General features: G+C 42.2%; 1 protein-coding gene across 21 annotated transcripts in view; it reads left to right on the top strand.

Moving 5' to 3' along the window:
• The window catches only part of MBNL2 (muscleblind like splicing regulator 2), a 150,298-nt gene that overhangs the window by 24,496 nt on the left and 106,674 nt on the right, over positions 1–19,128 (top strand). For 3 of the 21 annotated variants that reach the window (XM_040991216.1, XM_040991209.1, XM_040991204.1), the window contains exon 2: positions 8,663–8,809. The exons of the other annotated variants lie outside the window; for them this stretch is intronic. The gene's annotated coding sequence lies outside the window, so the exon portion shown is untranslated. The remainder of the gene's footprint in view (positions 1–8,662; positions 8,810–19,128) is intronic. 21 annotated transcript variants of the gene reach the window in all.

Here is a 19,128-nt window from a genome sequence, read left to right as displayed (position 1 = left end):
AAACCATGCATTCAGGGTATCCTTAAAAAGTTCAGGGAAAATACATACTATAAAAATATTCCAACATTTTTTGCCCCAAAATGAACTTAACTTTTTTATTCCATCTCCCATGAACGTTTTGAAATTCGCTCACATGTATATTTATATGGGCGTGAATATCTACTGAACTGCAAATGCTTATTGCAAATTATTTTTGCTTTCTACTTTAAAAAACGTGGTCGCTTATTTTTAAAAGTAGAAAATATTTGCAATCTAGAGGGGAGAATTTTAAAGCGGGACACAGCCTGGGAAGTGTACAATTCCGTCAGTAACGTATGCAAGAAAGTAGAATGTCATCGTGAGATGGTCTACTTCTACCCACCGAGTGCAGGTTCCTGTTTCCCAAATCCTCAGTTTCTGTGTTCTGGTGGGAGAGAGCAGTGAGGTTGACAGCGGAGAAGGGCTCCTCTCTGCGTCTCAGTTTTTATTAATTTGTCTTGCTGAATTTTTGACCCTGTGCAGAAAAATAGAACTATTGTAGTGAGCCACAGTACGAGACAGATTCTGCCAAACGGCTCTTTCCTTCCTGCTGAAGGACACAGATACGGGCTCTGTGCGCGGCTACCGTTGGCTTTATCACAAAGCCTGCGGATCTTCTTCATTTACTTATTGCTGTTCTGTAAATAGCACAGGCGATCATGAACTCAGTCACTTCTGAGGTCAACAACGAGGCAGATATTGATAATCTGAGGGAGAAAGTGTTAAGTTGCCTAAATAATCCAATGAATAATTAGATTTTTTTTCTTGCTTTACAGACTGAAAGTCTGGAGACCAATTTGTTCGGTATTCATTGTCAACTCTTGAAAGTTAATGAAATATTGTATTCTAGAAGTACTTCATTCACTGTAAAAAAAAATTCCATGTAAATGCCAGCTGAAAATATTAATGGCAATTGTATAAAAAAATTTAATTAAGACACATGAGAGCTTCAAGATTAACCAGCATGTCTCTTTAAGAGATGCTTCATTAAAAATCACAATATACTTTGTTTAATTTTAAGAATATTTACAAGAACAAACACTAAATCCTGGCTTAATGTTAATTTCAGAAAAGCCTGCACAGAATAGACTTTTCCCCCCTTTAAAAATGGTCTGCACCTCTCATTTTCAAAATTCTGAATTGTCCTTTGATTACTTTTTAAAACAGATTTATTTATTTTTTATTGGAAAGTCAGTTTCAGAGAGAAGGAGAGATAGAGAAGGATCTTCCATCTGCTGGTTCACTCCCCAGGTGGCTGCAGCTAAGCTGATCTGAAGCCAGGAGCTTCTTCTGGGCCTCCCATGTGGGTGCAGGGTCCCAAGACTTCAGGCTGTCCTCTGCTGCTTTCCTAGGCCACAATCAGGGAGTTGGATGGTAAGTGGAGCAGCGTGGACATGAACCAGTCCCCATATGGGATCCCAGTGGATGCAAGGCAAGGACTTTAGCCACTAGGCAACTGCGCCAGGCCCTTTGATTACTTTTAAAATCCAAACAGAATAGTAGAGATGTACAAAAATATGGCACTGAAGACTACATCAACTACAATATCATTAGATATGGGTTAAAAAGCTCATGGAAAAGAGAAATAAAAGATGCTTGAAAATCATGGATCAAATCCAGTACAGTAACCTAGTGGTTAAAGTCCTCCACTTGCAGGTGCTGGGATCCCATATGGGCCCTGGTTCTAATGCCAGCACCCCTGCTTCCCATCCAACTCTCTGCTTGTGGCCTGAGAAAGCAGTTGAGGATAACCCAAATCCTTGGGACCCTGAACCCATGCGGGAGACTTGGAAGAGTCTCTGGGCCCCTGGCTTTGGATTGGCTTAGCTCTGGACGTTACGGTTTTTTGAGGGAGTGAATCGTTGAATGGAAGATCTTCCTCTTTGTCTCTCTTCCTCTCTGTGTATCTGACTTTCCAATTAAAAAAAAAAATAGGTTCTTAAAAAATTAATTCATGTATCATTTTAAAATTAATCAATTACATTTTGGATGGCAGAGAGATGGAGACAAAAAGCAAACTAAAGACAGAAATCTTCCATCCACTGCTTCATTTCACCCAGTAAGCAGCTAAAAAGGAATTGAGTGTTGAACAGTTTTGCTTATTCCGTATTTTAAATCACACCTTGAGTAAATGAAGTATTGCTTGCTTTTCATTACTTTGTCTCAAACACCCAAGAGCTTCTTGGGAAAGAAGAGCACCGTTTCAGCCTGCATTTGGAGGTCACCATTCAGGACCAGGCAGCCTCTTGACTGGTCCTGTGGTTGGGATCTGTGGAGGCTGTGGCAGGTATGGAGCAAGGATAACACAGTGAGCTAGGAGGCAGAGAGAACTAGGAAGAACTTGAACTCATCACTTTCAGGGGCATGCCCCCCAGTAACCCACACACCTCCCACTAAACAAACCCACAGATGCCATAGCACGCCTCCATCCTTCCGCCACCAATCGTTAACACGTGAGAGTTTCAATACAGGGTGTGAGTTTGGAAGAAACAAGTCCAACTCAACCCATTTGTATTTCAAACAGCTGCCTAAATGTGCAGGCCAGTTAGTTGCTTTACCATGAATGCTATCTCCAGAATACAAGTTTACCCAAATGTAGAATACATGTAATCTGAGTCAAAGCACAAATGGCAAATCTGCTATCACATCCTAAATGGAAATGACCAGCAGACAGCCTCATTCAAGTCTAGGGTTTTTTGTTTGTTTTGTATTTTTTCTTAACACTACACTGGAAATGGTGTTTCAAGACAAATATTCCTTCCCACATTCATTACTCCTGGATTTAACATGTAATTATTCTTTGTACACCAATTTAATTGTCAAGCATTTCACAGTCGTAGTGGAGGCTCTTATACCTGGCTGAATGGCTCAGTTGGTTAAGGTGTAAGACAATGGCCATAGGTGCATGTTGCCACAAACTCAGACTTCAACTCCAAACTCTGGCTAACTAACACATGCTTGCAGTGGGTTCCCAAAGCGACCAACCCGCAGCACAATATCTCCAATCATTAAAAGTAAGGTAAGGTAGAAACTCAGTGTTTGTTAGTGCTGCTCACAGTACCAAAGCTGGGCTTCATTTTCTGTGTTTTTCCTAAGAACTCCCCTTTTTTCTAAAGTCCTGGAAAGCCAAAGGAGGCAAACCTGTGAAGAAAAAAAAAATACTAAATACAGTCTTCGAACTGTCATATATGGTACCACAGTGGTTAATTTTATATTAGTTATGTATTATTAGTAGCAATAATAAGCAGTTATAATTTAACATTTTATGCCAAGTCTATGAAAAGTGTTATGCAAATTTAACTATTATTAGAAAGCTACAATTTGCAAGCCATTGTCTTTCTATTTGTTCTTTTATTTAATCCCTTTTCTCAAGAGTTGACTAGCTCCACCCCCACCACAGCCTTCTCACTGTGAGATGGAATGGCTCAAATTAACATTGAGTCATTTAAATATTAAATTGTACTTTACCTTGTGACTTGTTTTTTTTACTAATACTTATAATTTCTGCTATACAGCTTGAAAAACAACCTGTGATATATAATACACCCGTTGAATCATCTAAATGGGCCTGGCTCCCAACACAAATGTATGTAGACTGAAGGACATACTGTAATTTCTCTATTTTTCTACTTGCTTGAATCTGAGGATGTTCAGTCTGAAAAGCATGTTGATATGGAACAGATTGTTGTCCCTAAACTGTAGTCACATTTGACCTATTGTTCCATTTCAAATGAGGAAATTCTGTGCTTCCCAGCCTGAAAGTCCACAGGGTATTTGTAGAATTTTTGTCTTGATGGATTTTATTTTTCTGGTTCATTTGTTGGAATTTACTTTCTGAGGATAAAATATTCACTTCCTAATGAAAAATATAGAATATTTAATATCATATGGTGAACAGTTGGATCACACGACATTGCTAGAAAATATGCTTTTTAAAAAAAAAACACATTTATTTTTGTTGGACAGTCAGATACAGAGAGGGGAGGAGAGACAGAGGAAGATCTTCTGTGCAGTGATTCACTTCCCCAAGCAACTGCAGCAGCTGAGTCTGAGCCAATCCAAAACCAGGAGCTCTTCCGGGTCTCCCATGCGGGTGCAGGGTCCCAAAGCCTTGGGCTGGGTCCGAAAACATGTTTTAAATGTGCTGCTTCATGCCCAATGATATGGAAATACTAAAATTTATTCTAGTGGTTCCCGTTGCTTAATATTTACATTGGCTCTAATGGTTTATTTTGATAATTGTGCTATGATTAGCAGCCCGACACATGAATATTTAATTTCCTTCCTGCCTTTTTCCTTTAGGATAGCCCTCAAAGTGAGATGCTTTGGACTCCTATGTTTTTATTTGCATATCTGATAGCATTTTTCTTGTTGCTGAAGGTAATGCTGAGTGAATGCACTTTGTGGAGTATCAAGTTTCTCCCTTGAAATTATTAGGCATCTTTCTATTGTCTTCTAGAGCTGTGTGCTGCAAAACAAAGATTGAACACCAATCAGATTTTGGGGGTGAGGGGACAGAGGCCTTCAGTGATTCTAGAAGTCACGCTCTGTCTTCATGATTGAGCAGTCATGATGCTTTTAGATTCACAGGGGTTTTCATTGACTTCTCCCAGGTTATGGAAATCTTTTGGATTTTTTAAAATGAATTAATTTGCTTGCTTATTTGTTTATTTGATTCAGTTTGAAAGACAGTGTGTGAGAAAGAGATCCTCCAATCACAGATTTAGTCCCCAGGTGCCCACACGGGCCAAGTCTGGGTCATACTGGAGCCAGGAGCCAGGAGCTCCATTCTGCTCTCCTACATGGGAGTCAGTTAGGAGTTGTCAGGGCCATTGGAAGCACGGAGACTTTGAGAAATGTGATAAATATATATGCTTTTTTAAATTTATTTCTAACTCTGTTTAAATTTTTCTTTTCACTAGAGCTTTTTGGGAAAAGGCAGACAGCTACTTGTGCTCGAGTTGACAAGTACAAAAATCAGAAGTTTGTAATTAACATGTACTGCAGCCCTGAGAGATGACTCTCTTTTTGTCCTTCATTTGCGTTGCTTCTAATTCCTTGGCGGACTGCCATGCCTGGATGCGGCAGTCGGAGATTCACTTGTTTGTTTCTCATTGGTAGATTATCTTTCTTAACCAAATAAGTTGATGAACAGTGCAAGTTGAGTTAGCAAATTTATTCTTTCTCTCATTTTCCTTTACCCTTGTATAATGTGTATTATCCTGCATTCTAAGTTTTTGTGTATTTTGAAATATCTTAGGATGATTTGTTGTATCGATTCCACGGATTTGTGTGTTCCTCCAGTGTGACCAATTGCTGTTTTGTTTCAGATTCCTAGTGTATGAGCTACATGTGCTGAAGCTGATCATGATTTTCATGACTCCTTTTCAGAAACTTATGTTCTGTCCACGCCAATTTCCTTTTCAAGAAAAATGCCCAAATTGCTAAGTCCTTTATATTCCTAGCAGCCAACCAACAAGTAAAAATTCCCTTTGCTGCTATGTTAATGTTGTATTGAATTCACAGATGATTTATGATAGCATCTAGAACTTTTGAAATGCAAGAATGCTTGTTTACAAATATCTCTTATTTAAATAAATAAGAGACTTAATAAATTTAATAAAATTTATCATTATAATTTAATAAAATGCAATGATCTGATACAATTTAAATAAAACATATATGTTATGATTTATTTATTTTGGAGGTCAGATTTAGAGTGAGAAAGAAAGCATTTCTTCCACCTTCTGGTTTGTTCCCCACAACGGTCAACGAGCCAGCCCAGCGCCAGGAGCCTGGATCCTCATTGGGTCTCCCCTATGAATGGTTGGGACCCCAACACTTGGGTCATGTTGTGTGCTTTCCCAGGTCATTAACAGGGAGCTGGATCCGAAGTGGAGCAGCTGAAATGCAAACCGGTGCCCACATGGATGCCAACATTGTAGGCAGCTGCTTTACCTGCTATGCCAAAGTGCCAACACCCCTTACATTTCTGTGTTAAGTTTGTTAATGCTTATGCTTGTCCATTACACTTTATGTTAATGTTTTTCTATTTTTATGTTATGTAGTCTGGATTAATGTTAGAAAACAAAACTATTGTGCCCTTTCAACTTTATATAACTATCTCATTTCTGACAGCTTAACTGAACTCCTTCCTCGTGAAAATTAAATTTAAGTCGCTTGAATTTTCTTGCAATCTAGTCAGATCTACTAAAGATGGTGATAATACTTTCTCCTTTTTTCCAATAACTCCATTAATATTTCTGATGTTAGGAGTGGATTGACTTACCAACCTGTGGAAAATTTTGAATAGCTAACTTTCTGAAAATTCTCAAAAATAAATGGTTAGTGATGGATGAATCTCTTTTATTTTATATCGCCTTGTGAATGTAGGTTTTCTCTAGAGAATTTTAAACAAATTATAGCAACCACCAACATACTTTTCATCCTGCTAACTGAAGTCTGAGTCACTTAAACATCTCATAAATATTAGTTTTATGATATTATAAACAAACTTCCGAGTAGTATATTTAAGATTAATTTCACACTAATCCGTTGCTGTGTAAGAGCAACAACTTAGATAGTATATAAAATGAAGACAAGTAACTTTTTTGGCATCGTTTCATTTGTCCACTTATCAATTCATCCATTCGTCTACTTCAAAAATATGAAAGTATTCCAGAAAGGTCGTTGGAAAACTGAAACCAAAAGATGCATTTAACTTGGTGCAAAATGGTTTTGGAATCCACACTCACTTTTTGCATAACACACATTTTTTTATGAAATTCCTGAAGATCTTTGTGTTTACTGAATACTGTTTGAGACCAGTGATTGAAAGCATCTGATTCCACCTATAGTTTCTCCATCTGGCCTAGCTAAGGATACACAGTTCTGTCCACACACCCAGGAATAGGAGGGTCTTCGAAAAGTTCATGGGAAATATGCATTATGCAGAAGCTATGCAGGAATTTCAAAAACATTTTGCAACAGACTTATCTCTCAATCACAGTTTTGCTATGAGGCTTTTGAAATACTCTCATAAATGAGCCTAAAACTGTTCATGATTTTAATAAATGGTATCAAGTGAAAGCATATTTATTATGTCCTTACTATATTCTAATTATATGCTTTGGGGTTAAAACCTGACCTTCTTATATAAACACAGAGTAAAAAAATCTTGAGTTGCACAGCACAAGGAGTTACTATAGTTCACAATAATGTATGCTAAAGTGCTCGGAGAGAGGGACTAGCAAGCTTCAGTCACAGAGAAAAGAAAATGAGAATGCCAATGGCCTGGTTTGATCTGTTTACATGGGTTACAATGGTTGGAGTATTGTGTTGTATACCATAAAATGTGCAAATATCATGTGTTAATTATTTCATGAAAATACTGTCTTATAATCAGAGTAACTAAAAATTTAAGTAAAAACAAAGAATTATATAATCTTGGATACACCTTCCACAGTTAGGGGATCAACAGCAGCAGACTGGGTTAGTCATTATTTTATTGAAATTTTTCTCCAGTTCAAGGTATTTTTGCAAGTAGCTGTGAGATGCAACGTATTGCTACTGTCCTTTTCTTTAATTAAGACAGTTGGTTCAAACTTGAAGAAAATGAACTTCTGCTCATAAAAATTGTTAAATTCCTCTTTCTCTAGAATAACCTCTGAAAAGCATTTGCCTCTATTCTGAATATTTCTTTTTCGATGTAGATATCTGATTTGAAATTAGCTTTTGACTTGATCCTAAACCTAGCTCTTCCTCCCATCCTTTATATGTGACTCTTATACTCGTAGAAATATAAAATCCTCTGTGATTCTAAATTTACTCAATTGCTACAATATCCTTAGTTAGTCACGGTATAAATTCTTAAGAGAATATTTTTAAGAGTAAGATTGACTTGTCAAGTTTGAGCAAACAGGATTGAAACTCCATGGCTGCTACTTTTCGGTAGTATGACCAGTTGATTTTTTTTTTTTCTGGCCAGTAAATTAATGCAATTCCCAGCCTCAAGGATGACACTAGAAACAGATGTGTGCCATGACTGCCTCCACATTTGTATCTGAAAAAGCATGATTTCCTTCCCCCTGGAGGGTTAGGGATTCGAATGGAATCACTGTGGACCAAGCATCCACCCAGAGCTCTGCCTCTGCCAGGAGGTAACCTGACCCCTGGAGACTCTGTAGTTCAGTATTTCTTAGGTTTCTCCACTGAAGCATCCTTAAAAGCAGAGGAGAGAGGAGTTGGGCTCTGAGAGGTCAGAAGGACCAACAGACAAAGTCTCCTTTTCTCTCTTAAAAAAAAATCTACATCTTGCTTTCTGCTCCATTCCATAGGCTTGCTCTAATACTTTTTAAAAATTACATTACTTGTCACATCAAATATTTGTGTTTCTGCCTCTACAACTTTTTAAGTGGAACCATGTTTTATATTGGACTGTATTTACTCATGAGAGAGAAGGGATGCCCAACCTGGAAGTCCCACCTAGCGTGTGACTGTGCAGGAGGAGCTAGTGCACAGCTTTTCTATCCCTAGCTCTCAAGCCTGACCATTTTCTCACACTCAGTTGATCAGTGAGGCGTCTCCCGAAGTGCAGCCTAGTGTATTTCAGAAGGCTCTTACTTTTACCGCTTTTCCATTTTAGAAAAAGAAATGCTGGCTGTTCCTTTGTTCCAGAAACTGCTTGGGACTCACTGAGCTGAGTTCTTGGTGAGGGAAAAGGAGAACCAAGTCAGTTTTGAACCAAACGCCCATTAATCTATCCATGAACTCACATATTCCTGCACTCCTGGTAAGTGATGTGCTTCTCTGTTTGAAGGAAACTGTTGGAGAAGCCCATGACATCAATATGAGAGTGAACTACTAAAATGGTCAGCTTGTGCACATACGTTGTTGTGATTGGTTTTCTCTGAAAATATTGAAAATACCATTTGTAAAGCTGGATGAAACTTTGAGATTCCTGCTGGTCTGGTTAGCAGGAGCTGGTCCTGGCAGTTGACATCAGGAAGGCCTCATGGACAGACTTCATAAATATTTGCTGTTGGTGAGTCATGCTTACTGGAAAAAGTGAGGCAGACAGAACGTGCCCTCCAAGCACTGCAGAGATGACCGAGGCCTCACCAAAATTCCCACCGTCAGTGTTGTCATCCTCCCACCCTGAGTGCCAGGAACGACACTGCTTTCTGCAAGTTCTCTTCTGTGTTTAGTGTTCAAGTTCTTCCACAGGTAGCATATCACCAGGACCCCAGGGACAGCTGGTAAAAGAGAAGCAACTGGAATTTCTGGCCCAGTGGCTGGTCCAGGAGTGTATGGTTTTGTAAGCTGCCTCTTAACAATCTGTTTCTCCTTGAGAGGCACACTTTCTTCAGTCTGAAGTGAGCCATTTTGATGGCTGCCAAGTGGACACATTTCAGTAAGCAAAGCATCATTTGCTTCGGCACATATTGAGAGCTTTATTGTAATCTGAACAATTATTTTGCTTTTTTTTTGCTTTTAAAGAGTTGTTTGTTTTTATTTGAAAGGCAGATTATACAGAGAGGGAAGGAGAGATATAGAGATAAGATCTTTCATCCGCTGGTTCACTCCCCAAATGGCATCAAAGGCCAGAGTTGGGCTGATCCAAATCTTGCAGTCAAGAGGAGCTTCTTTAGAGTCTCCCAAATGGGTTGTGTTTCATACTTAGTTGAGAAGAGACTGTGTTAGCAAAATAATACCTTAAGCACGGAAGTATTCCTGCACGGTCAAGTGTCTTTTTCATACATGGCACCGAAGACAACAAGCTTTGAGTCACTAGGATGTGCAAAGAGCGTGTTGAATAGGTAGCTAGGTGCTAATCCTCATATTAGAAACACGTATTACTCAGATATTTTCGTTCTCTCTATTGCTCTTATATCATGTCTGATTTGGTTTGATTCAAAACTGTTGATCCCTTAAGAAGGAGGTCGGACCAGTTTGAGGAGCGTTAACAGAGCAATTGAAGTATACACGTGGGAACTCAGATGATAAAATCGTTTTGGAAAATAATGAAGAAGTAACTGGAGAGCTTGTCTTGAGGGTGGTATTGCAGGTTATGCCAGGTTATTAATTTTCCAAGTCAGTGGTGTGCCTCTCAAAAAAAAAAAAAAACACTTAAAGGGAAATGGATATAATTTTGAAAAAAAATGCAACTGATTGAAAGGAATTACAAGGCTGAAGTCCATGCGTCCATAGACCTGGAAAAGCAATGCTACTTAGGTTTTAAATAAGAACTGTGTGTTGGAGAGAATGTGTGAAACAAGTGGTCGGGACAGCTGTGGGGAATACCCTGCAAGAGATAGAGTCCTCGCACACACGGATCCTCATTGTCTGGTCTTCCTCTACTTATATAAGTCTCTCTGGATGCTCATGCCAGAGGCCAGGAAACCATGTGAGCAATGAGCAGAGCCCCGTGTGCACTGTGAGCTGTCATCTTTAGCGTTTTGTTCCTCTAGAAAGAGTGTTTAGGGAAGCACTGGGTTGTTCCTTGGTCTCTCCTTCCGTATAATGGGAGGAAGCCTTTTTTTTTTTGCTAGCTCACTGTTGCCCATGTCTTGCTATAGGCAAGACAGTGTGTGATGATGGCTCTCCCTTCCTCCCCCTTTTTCTGTTGTGCTCCTCAAAGTGGTGGCCGTTGTTACCATGGTGACACAGCACAGGGTGCCGTTGCTTGGAAATGATGACAACTGGGGCAGCAGGGAAGCTGAGTGGGGTGGTGATCAGGCTCTCAGGAGTGCCTGGGCAGGGCAGGGATGCAGGTAACACAAGAAGCTGCTGGCAACAGACAGGGAGAAATGCGTGTGCACAAGGTTACCTACAGCTAGCAATTTGCAAGGATGCCTCCCCCATAACTGCCTGTCATTAATAAAAGTGACATCTGGATGTCACTGGGCTTCCACCTTCACAGAATGTATTCTTTGTTGCCAGGAGATTTTTATTGCCCAGAGCTGGAGGCTTGAGACACTGTAAACATTTGTTGTTGATGTTGATATCTGGCAGTTAGCTCAATTTCCGGGAAGATAAGAGAAATCATCGGTGCAGGCTCATTTCTGTAGCCTACTCCATGCTTGTGGCTTGAGTCATTCCTTGTCAATGGTGATTAACAAAAAAAGTGACAGGAAATTGATTTTCTTTTTCTTTGAGGGTGAGTGAAATGACAACAAAACAAACTCTTCTGTTATTAAATTGACCTCTCCCTGATGCTGAATTCCTGGGATCTGCTTTTCTGGTGAATTCAGTTGGTGGGGAGGGAAGTTTTCAGTTGGTTTGATGTCGATGAGGTCATCAGTGTGGCTGACCCTGCTGAGTGTTTATAAGCCAGGAGCTCTGTGGGTCCCCTTGGATCCTTGGGATCTCCAGGCCTTATTCTGTGTCCTGCAAAGGTGATGAAATGGTAGTGGATGAGGTTGGGGCTTGAAGTTTAGAGCACCTTGGGATGACCTCTTGCACTATGCCATAAACCCCAAGATGGGGGAGACCTGAGACCATGGCCCACAGGGGACCCTGTGGAAGACTGCCAGTTCTCTGCAACCACTACAGAGATGCTGAAAATAACGAATGATGTGAGGAGGGTACTTATGGCTCAAAACTTGGGACATGACTTCCTAGAGAATCCCTGAGTTCCAAGGATGGGGCCCCTTGGAAGCCAGTATCACTATGGAATATCTTCCCAGTTAGTCCCTGTCTCAGCAGACAATACTGCAACCCACCCCTGAAGCCTGCCCTTCTCCCATTCAGAAAGTTCCAGACCCTCCTCTAAGGTGCTGCTGAGGCCTTGGTGTCCAGCAGTGCTGTCATCCTGGAACTCTCACCTTCTCCTGCACTACCATCTTCTGCCTCCTTTAATCCTGTGGCGTCCCATGTGCTGAGCACTCCACCTGCCGCCTCCCTCCCATTCGGGAATCCCCTTTAGTGTCGATTGCTTAGGTCTGAACTCTGGATCAACAGCAGAGTATGCCCCACAAATGCTCACCTTGCTCCCCAATACAGTGGCTTCTGTTTGATACCACAGTTCCAATGGCCATTCGTGAATCTAGGCCAAACTCAGTCAAGCTATAAGATTTCCACAAGAGTTTTGAAGAATACATTTCTCCTGAAGCCAATCACTGGATGGCCACAGACCTTTAAGGTCTGAGGGCCTTTGGAAGCTGCTAAGGCCCCTCCCTCCATTTTACAGCTCAGAAGCCAGAGTCCCAGCAACAATTGGGAAATATTTCAGGTCATATTATGAAGATGGAACAAAGCAAACCCTGAAGGCAGCATAGGCTATGAGCTATGGAGCTCATTCATTCATTCACATTTCCATTCATCTACCCAGTTGTTAGCAAAGACTTACTGAGAGTTTGCTCTATCCTAAGTAAGGTACTGCTCTAGTTGTCTAGGCTTACAGACAGACCCTGCTGTCACAGACATTACAGTCTGACGGGGGGAGGAAGCAAACAGAGAAGCAAGTAAGAATGTAAGTGCCATATAATGCTAATGACTTTGGAGGGAAATAAAGCCGGGAAAGCCAGAGTAAGGAGGTAAGACTGTTGCAATATTACACCAGAAATCATCTCTCCATAGGCTGACATCCAAGCTGTGTGACTCTGAAAGAGGAGTGCTCCCAGCGGCAAGAAGAGTGGTCTCAAAGCTCTGAGTGAGGCAGGACATGCACAGCTGCCCGAACCCCTGCCAAGGTCAGGCTGGTGCTGGGCAGTGAGCAGGGACAGAGGTGGCCAGAGGAGGTAGAGAGTTGCTCAAGGAGTTCGCTCTTGGCTTTTATAAGGTCTTTGATTTTCATAAGTGGGAAGGTGGCACACCTTTGGAGGTTCTGGGGAAGATAAAAGACATGATCTGATGACATCTTCCAAGAATGCTGCGAGAATTTTCTGAGACGTGACTTCAGGGAGGTCAAAGGCAAAAGCATCGGCGTATTGCTTAGGAAGCATGATACTAATCCATCTGGGAGACATGGGTGGCTTACCTCACGGGTCAGCAGCGCAAGTGGTGAGAAGCATCCAAATTCTCCAGGGAAAATGAAACAGAGAGGAGAAGGTGGGGTTAAAGGGAGAGAGAGACAGAGAGAGAAAACGAGAGAGAAAGAGAGGAGTTCGATGCACATCTGTGTAAAATCACAGAACTAAACAAAAGAGTGTAACACATAGGCCTCTGAGTTTTGCAGCCAAATGGCCTGTGTAGCCAGGCCCTCCTCCTCTTCACAATTCCCAGCCAGGTAAGGAACTCCTCCGTCTCCATGAACACCGGCAGCCAGGCTCTCATCTTTATCATCATTTCAAATAGCTTCCCGTGGAACGTTAGTTCTAAGCTCTACCAGGATCTTCTCTCCCTATGAAAGACGCTAGCTCCACAGCGTGAGCCATCATCCTGGTAATCTTTCAGTGGGCTCTACACACTGTTTTCTCCAACACTGTCCAGCACCTGACATTTTCTTATTGACAGTGGTGTGCACCTGCTATGCAGTTATTTATTCCAATAGGACGGAAGCTGCTGGCTTTTCATCCATTGGCAGAACACATGTGAATATGACATGCCGGACCCTCCATCAGTCCAGCCCCTGTTGATCAGGGGGGGCAGCCATGCTCAACTCTGACATGGCCTACTGCTACTACTTGGCAAATGCACACTGTCACACTCGCGTGTGCTCACACTTCAATGGTTGACTCAGAAATCATGACGTACTAACACATACACTTTTCACCCAGGAGGAAACAACCTTTTTCTCCATCTCTTGAGCCACAGTTGCCTCGTGTGCACTTTTGCCAGAACTCAAGCTTTTCTGACACCTGAAATTGTGCCTCTCCAAGGCCTGACCTTTGACATGGACCTTTGTTGTTCCCTCCTCTTGGCCATCCAAGGGATAGTTGGAGGAAATGGCTAAGCTATACTCATCACTTCCCAACAAGCACATGCTCTTCTGCTGAAGTTATGCCTCTGTGACCACTATGTGCCTTTATTAGTTTCTAACACCCTCTGTTACTGTCCATGGTGGATGTTTTAACTTCGTGAACTCTCCGAAAGGCTCTCCACCTTTGCTCTGTGTAGAGAACACAGATGAAGTAGACAGGGCATGTCAACCAGACAACTGGTTGTCAACCATTATCACAATGGTTAGGGGATATGGCACTAATACAGCTTAGAGACATGGGTGGCTTACATGGTGCTGTCAGCAGTGCAGGTGGTGAGAAGGGAAAATGAGAGGCGGGGCGGGGGGAGGTGGGATTTGGAATGCTTTCTAGATACCCTCACCTCCTGGCTCTTTCCATCCTGTGAGAGGTAAGCATTTTGAGTATTGCTTCCAAGGGAGCTATTTCTTGCCTTCGATAGGACAGTGGTGGCTGTTCGTCTCACACGTTAGTCTTGCTTCTCTTCTTTCACTGAGACAAAAGAAGGCACATGGGAAGGGTGACAGAGAAGCAGGTGATCACGATCCTTCCACGTGCTGCACAGAGTACACACTGATGATTCTCTGAGCAAACCTGAGCTTTGAAAAGGACAACTTCCTCAGGGTGCTACAGGAATCACAGCCAGTCAGACTTCAGAGCCAAGACAAACTTGCTTTGCAGCTTTGTGGAGTCCCTCAGTGTCTCGCTCCTCAGTTGTCCCTCCTCTTACCCCACAGCACAGACCTATGGGAACCAACTGCCGGAAAGCCAGCAGTACAGCCTCAGCAGCACATCTGAGCCATCACTATTGTCCAGACACCCCAGTCTCCTTGGGGCAGTGGGCTTTCCTGGCTGCTCCTCCTCTGCCTGAAGCTCTAAACTGTTTTCCCTTGATACTTACTGCTCACAGCATCCTCTGCCTCTTGTTCTTTGCTCTGGAGTTTAACCTGCTCCTCTTGCTTCTGCCCCCTCATTGTGACTAAACTAATTGTCCTTGACTCTGTTGAAATCTTTCTCTCTTTCCTAGATACATACAAAAATTACCCTCCCTCTGCGCCTCTGTCTTCCCTTAACCAAGCTGTCATTCCCACATAGATGAGTAGCCATCTGTGTACGCTCAGACCTGTATACTTCCAACTGCCTTCCCTTTTCAACCACATTCCTCAAGGGTGGGGCAGCCACGTCCTGACCAAACAAGGCTCCCACTTCAGTTTTCTTTGACTAATCTCTTTCCTGTACTTCTTATGCTCCATTCCCTTCTGAATGCCCTGACCATTGTCATGAAGTGGAAGCATCTTTTCCTCTGTCTTTTCCCTGCTGGATTATAAATTCTCACCTGGGTTTATAACTTTTCTCTGGGACCATGGGTAAATCCTTAACTATGTGGCTTCTTGCGATTCTATTGTGTCCTAGGTGATCTGCTTCCAAAGAGAACTCCCTCCAGTTGGGGTCTTGTCTAGAGCTTTCCAGTGCTCCCGAGTGCCCTCCACACTCCTTTTGCTGATGTGTTCCTCCCACAGCTGCTTAGATTAAGGAAATCCAACATTTGCAGAGGAAACTCTGCCACTTCAAGGAAGCACTGTAGAAATTTAAAGGACTCTGGAGTTCAGTGGATTTTGGTGTCTTTCAAGGGGCACGGCCCCCCGAGAATGAAGAATTAGCCTGTGGCTTATGTGACTTTACACTGTTCTGCTGGCATTGGCATACCTTAAAAGCCTATTCATGGGGCCAAGAGTTAAGATCTTAACTGTATTCTACAGATTTACACCAAGATTCACTTTAAAAATGTTCAACTCCTTGACAGTCTTAGTTTCTCCTCGGATTATGAATTTTCTCAGGAATTGCTGGGCCTGCCTGTTGGTCTGTATGTGTGCCTGTCACACTGGAAATGCTGCTGCATGCACAGAGGCATCACCTTCTGATCGCCTCCTTCTTCCTTCTCAGATGTGTGTAGCTACATGTTGAGTTCCAGGACTACATTTATTGAGTTTCTTAGTTTTTGCCTTCTGTTATGTTAGTTACTTACAGTTATGACATGTATTTTTTTAAGTATAGTTTTTGACTACACTGTTATCTTCATTTGGTGGCACCAAAAGTTATTTTTAAGAAAAGGTTGCACAAAAAAAGTGGTCAGACTGATCATATGACCGCTAGGCTGGTGTCTGTGGGGGAGGGAATAAAGGCCGAAGGTCAGCTAACAGGCGGGTTCATCAGTCCGGAGGCTGTGCTGGGGAAGGAACTGGAAGCTGTGTAAAGACTTCTCTGGGAATTCAGGGCTACATTTCAGCTTGCAGCTCAATAATCGCCTGTCTGGCTGCGGCCATTGGTTCTTGGACGTCCAGGAAGCCGGTAAGTGCTGTGTCTGTCTTAAATGCTACCTAATACGATTGCTCTTATTCTAATAAGAGTGTCTCCTAATTGGATTAAAGGTATTTGGATAGAAAAACAGACACAGTGAGAAAACATAATTTGAATACAGATATATACTGAGTAGATTGTACCCGGCTGCGGTTTCGAAAGTGTATGTACACATTTCCCCTTTTCTAATGGAGGATAGGGCATCTGTCTCTTAACATTCCTGGAAATCGCTGCAAAACGAGGCTGCACATTTGTACCTGTGAAAATGAGCCCTAAATTGTATGAATTCTTCACTTTAAGATGAAAGACGCATGAGAATGTAGCTTGTTTTGAAATTTTCATAAAGCGTGGATTTAGCTGACTCATTATGTGATTGTGTCTGTCCCTGAGCTTATTTCCCTTGTAGAAATAGATTTGAAAATACATTCAAAACAACAAGAGATGTTATTGCCAATCTTGGATCTTTCCCTGCTTAGAAGTAATGACTGTTTGTAATTAGCTCTACTTTTCAAAGTTTGTCTAAGTCACCTCCTAGGAAGGACTTCATATTTTGGCCCACACTCATAAACAGAGCTTTTCTAACTTTCTTTCACGTACACTATAATTGGATTTAGAGAAAATTAGAGCTTCTATTGAGTAAAAGTTGTGTGTGTGTGTGTGTGTTGAACTCTTATAAGAACTATTGTTGATACATGCCACACATCACATAAAGTAACATACTAAAGTGTTTTTGGCAGTACACAGCTGCATGGCTTTAGGTGTTAGGATTCCCTTTGTTTCAAACAAGGAATCTGAAACTCAGATGAGAGGTTAAGCAGGAGCTGGAATCCAGGCTAGAGACATTAGTTCCTATGCCTCATCCAAGCAGAGGATTCACAGTAGCATATTGTTCTTGTTTATATTTTGAATTAAAAAAAGCGGAGAGGTATCTAGAAAGAAAAATTGTTAAACTACCACTATCACTTTTGCTACCCTCCTCCCTTTTTCCTTTGGCAAGTTCTTTATTTGCTTTGGAATCGCTCATGCTTCCTTGTTCCTCTGGGCGCCCTGAGCTTCCTGTGGGAGGGCTCCAGTAAGGGACCTCTCCTGCCCGTGATCACAGGGCAGTCCTTGGCCGCATGCCTGGACGTTAAGTGGCTCTCAGCCCCAGCACTTCAGAGTCCTCTCTGGGTGCCCACATCTGATAGGCTCCGGATGTGGCCAAGTCATTGATCAATGGAGAGAATACATTGAGAGCTATTTCAAAGTAAGCTCCATAAATAGAGGTGGACATGTGCAAACATCAAGTTGCTTCCCAGGAAACTAAAATTATTTGCTGAAATAATGTATTTTAAGAATTTAAAAATTAAAAGTAGGAAGTCCAAAGATTTAAAAAATTAAAAAAGTCAACGAGACAGAGGTTTCTCTGTTATAATTTGATTTGTGCAAGATGAAATTAAAGGCATCTTACAAATTACTTAATGGATAATGAGTCCTTGCCTGTCTGACTCAGAGATGGGTTTGTTTAGCAAGAATCCTTTAATCAGCTCCCTGGGAGGCCAATGGCTGGCCTGCAGCTGAAAGACCATGGAAGACTGAGCTGGTGGAGCTGTGCACTGCAGAGCTGGTTCCCCCGAGGCAGGCTTCTAAGCTGACCAATCTCGGTTTCAAGATGGGACATGAGTGATGATTTTGGCTTCAAAAATATACAAACTATCCGCAAAGTATTGGCTTGGTGCAGACATGTGAGGTCCTCAGCCCAGGCTTGTCTGAAGGGGTGGGATGGAGAGAGGCTGCCTCTGAGGAGGGCAAACCCAGCCTGCTAAACTGGCTCCACCGCATACTTTGGCTACCGCGGACTGACGGTATAGGAACCTCAGCTGCGAAGGCTTTTGTACAATCAGAAGTCACAGCTTCCTGGAAATCTAACAGTTAGAAGAATTTCGAATATACTTTAAGGAATGAAGTGTCATGTTAAGTAAAGACCCAAAAAGTATTGTGTGAGTATTTTGTATAGTCGAGTCACAAGTCTTTCTGTGTTCCAGGAAATACTTTTTCATATTTCCTTTTTTGCCCTGGAACTTTGACCTTGTCTTGCCTTTTAGATGAATTACACAGTGAACTTGGATATTAGTTCTGTCATGCATTATTTGGAGAGGATGGGCACCACTGAGCCACTTTTAAGGGGTTCCCTTTTGAGTGGCCCTCTCTCAGATACATGTTCACCAAAACAAATTGCATCCCCAAAGGCTGGCTTCATGCTAAGTAGGCTGTCCAGAATGGAGTCTTAGCTGGGGGAAAAAAATCCCTCAGTGTTTTCTGCTCGTCTAGTTTTGTTTTGTTCTGTCTTGTTTCTATGATCAGAAACACAGCTCTTGGCTGTGCCTCCTGCCACTGATTCGGTGGGAATCCAGGAAATGAAGAACCGGCATCTACCCAGAGGTCACCTTGACCTCTGTGAGCCACCAGCAGGATGCTCACACACAGAGGAGCAAGAGGGAAGCTTCAGATAGTGAGTCTCAGACTGGAGTACTGCCCTGGAGCCCTGGGAGCGCCTGTGAGATTCCAGAGCGCTGGATCTTGCCCCTCAGGGTTTCTGACACAGGCCTGGTCATCTGCATTTTTAACATGCTCCTAGGAACTGCTGTTGCTGGTGGCTGAGATCCTGCACTTAGGAAAATCACTGGGCTAAGGTACCTTGGTGTTGAGTCTGAACAGTTCATCCCTAGGGCAGCTGGCCACCCTCAGCCTAACCGGCAGCAGCAAGACAAGTCAGTGGTACCTGCTGGAATTTTCCTTACATATAACACTGGGATTCCTTATTTAGGTTGTGATTCTTTTAGTTTAGACTTTGGTCCATATTCAGATGCAAGCG

The sequence above is a fragment of the Ochotona curzoniae genome, unplaced genomic scaffold, assembly GCF_017591425.1.
Source record: "Ochotona curzoniae isolate NIBS_2020 unplaced genomic scaffold, NIBS_Ocur_1.0 contig_64, whole genome shotgun sequence".
NCBI classification, from domain to species: Eukaryota; Metazoa; Chordata; class Mammalia; order Lagomorpha; family Ochotonidae; genus Ochotona; species Ochotona curzoniae.
Note: the sequence above shows the minus strand (reverse complement) of the source record. Positions and strands in the feature narration are given on the sequence as shown.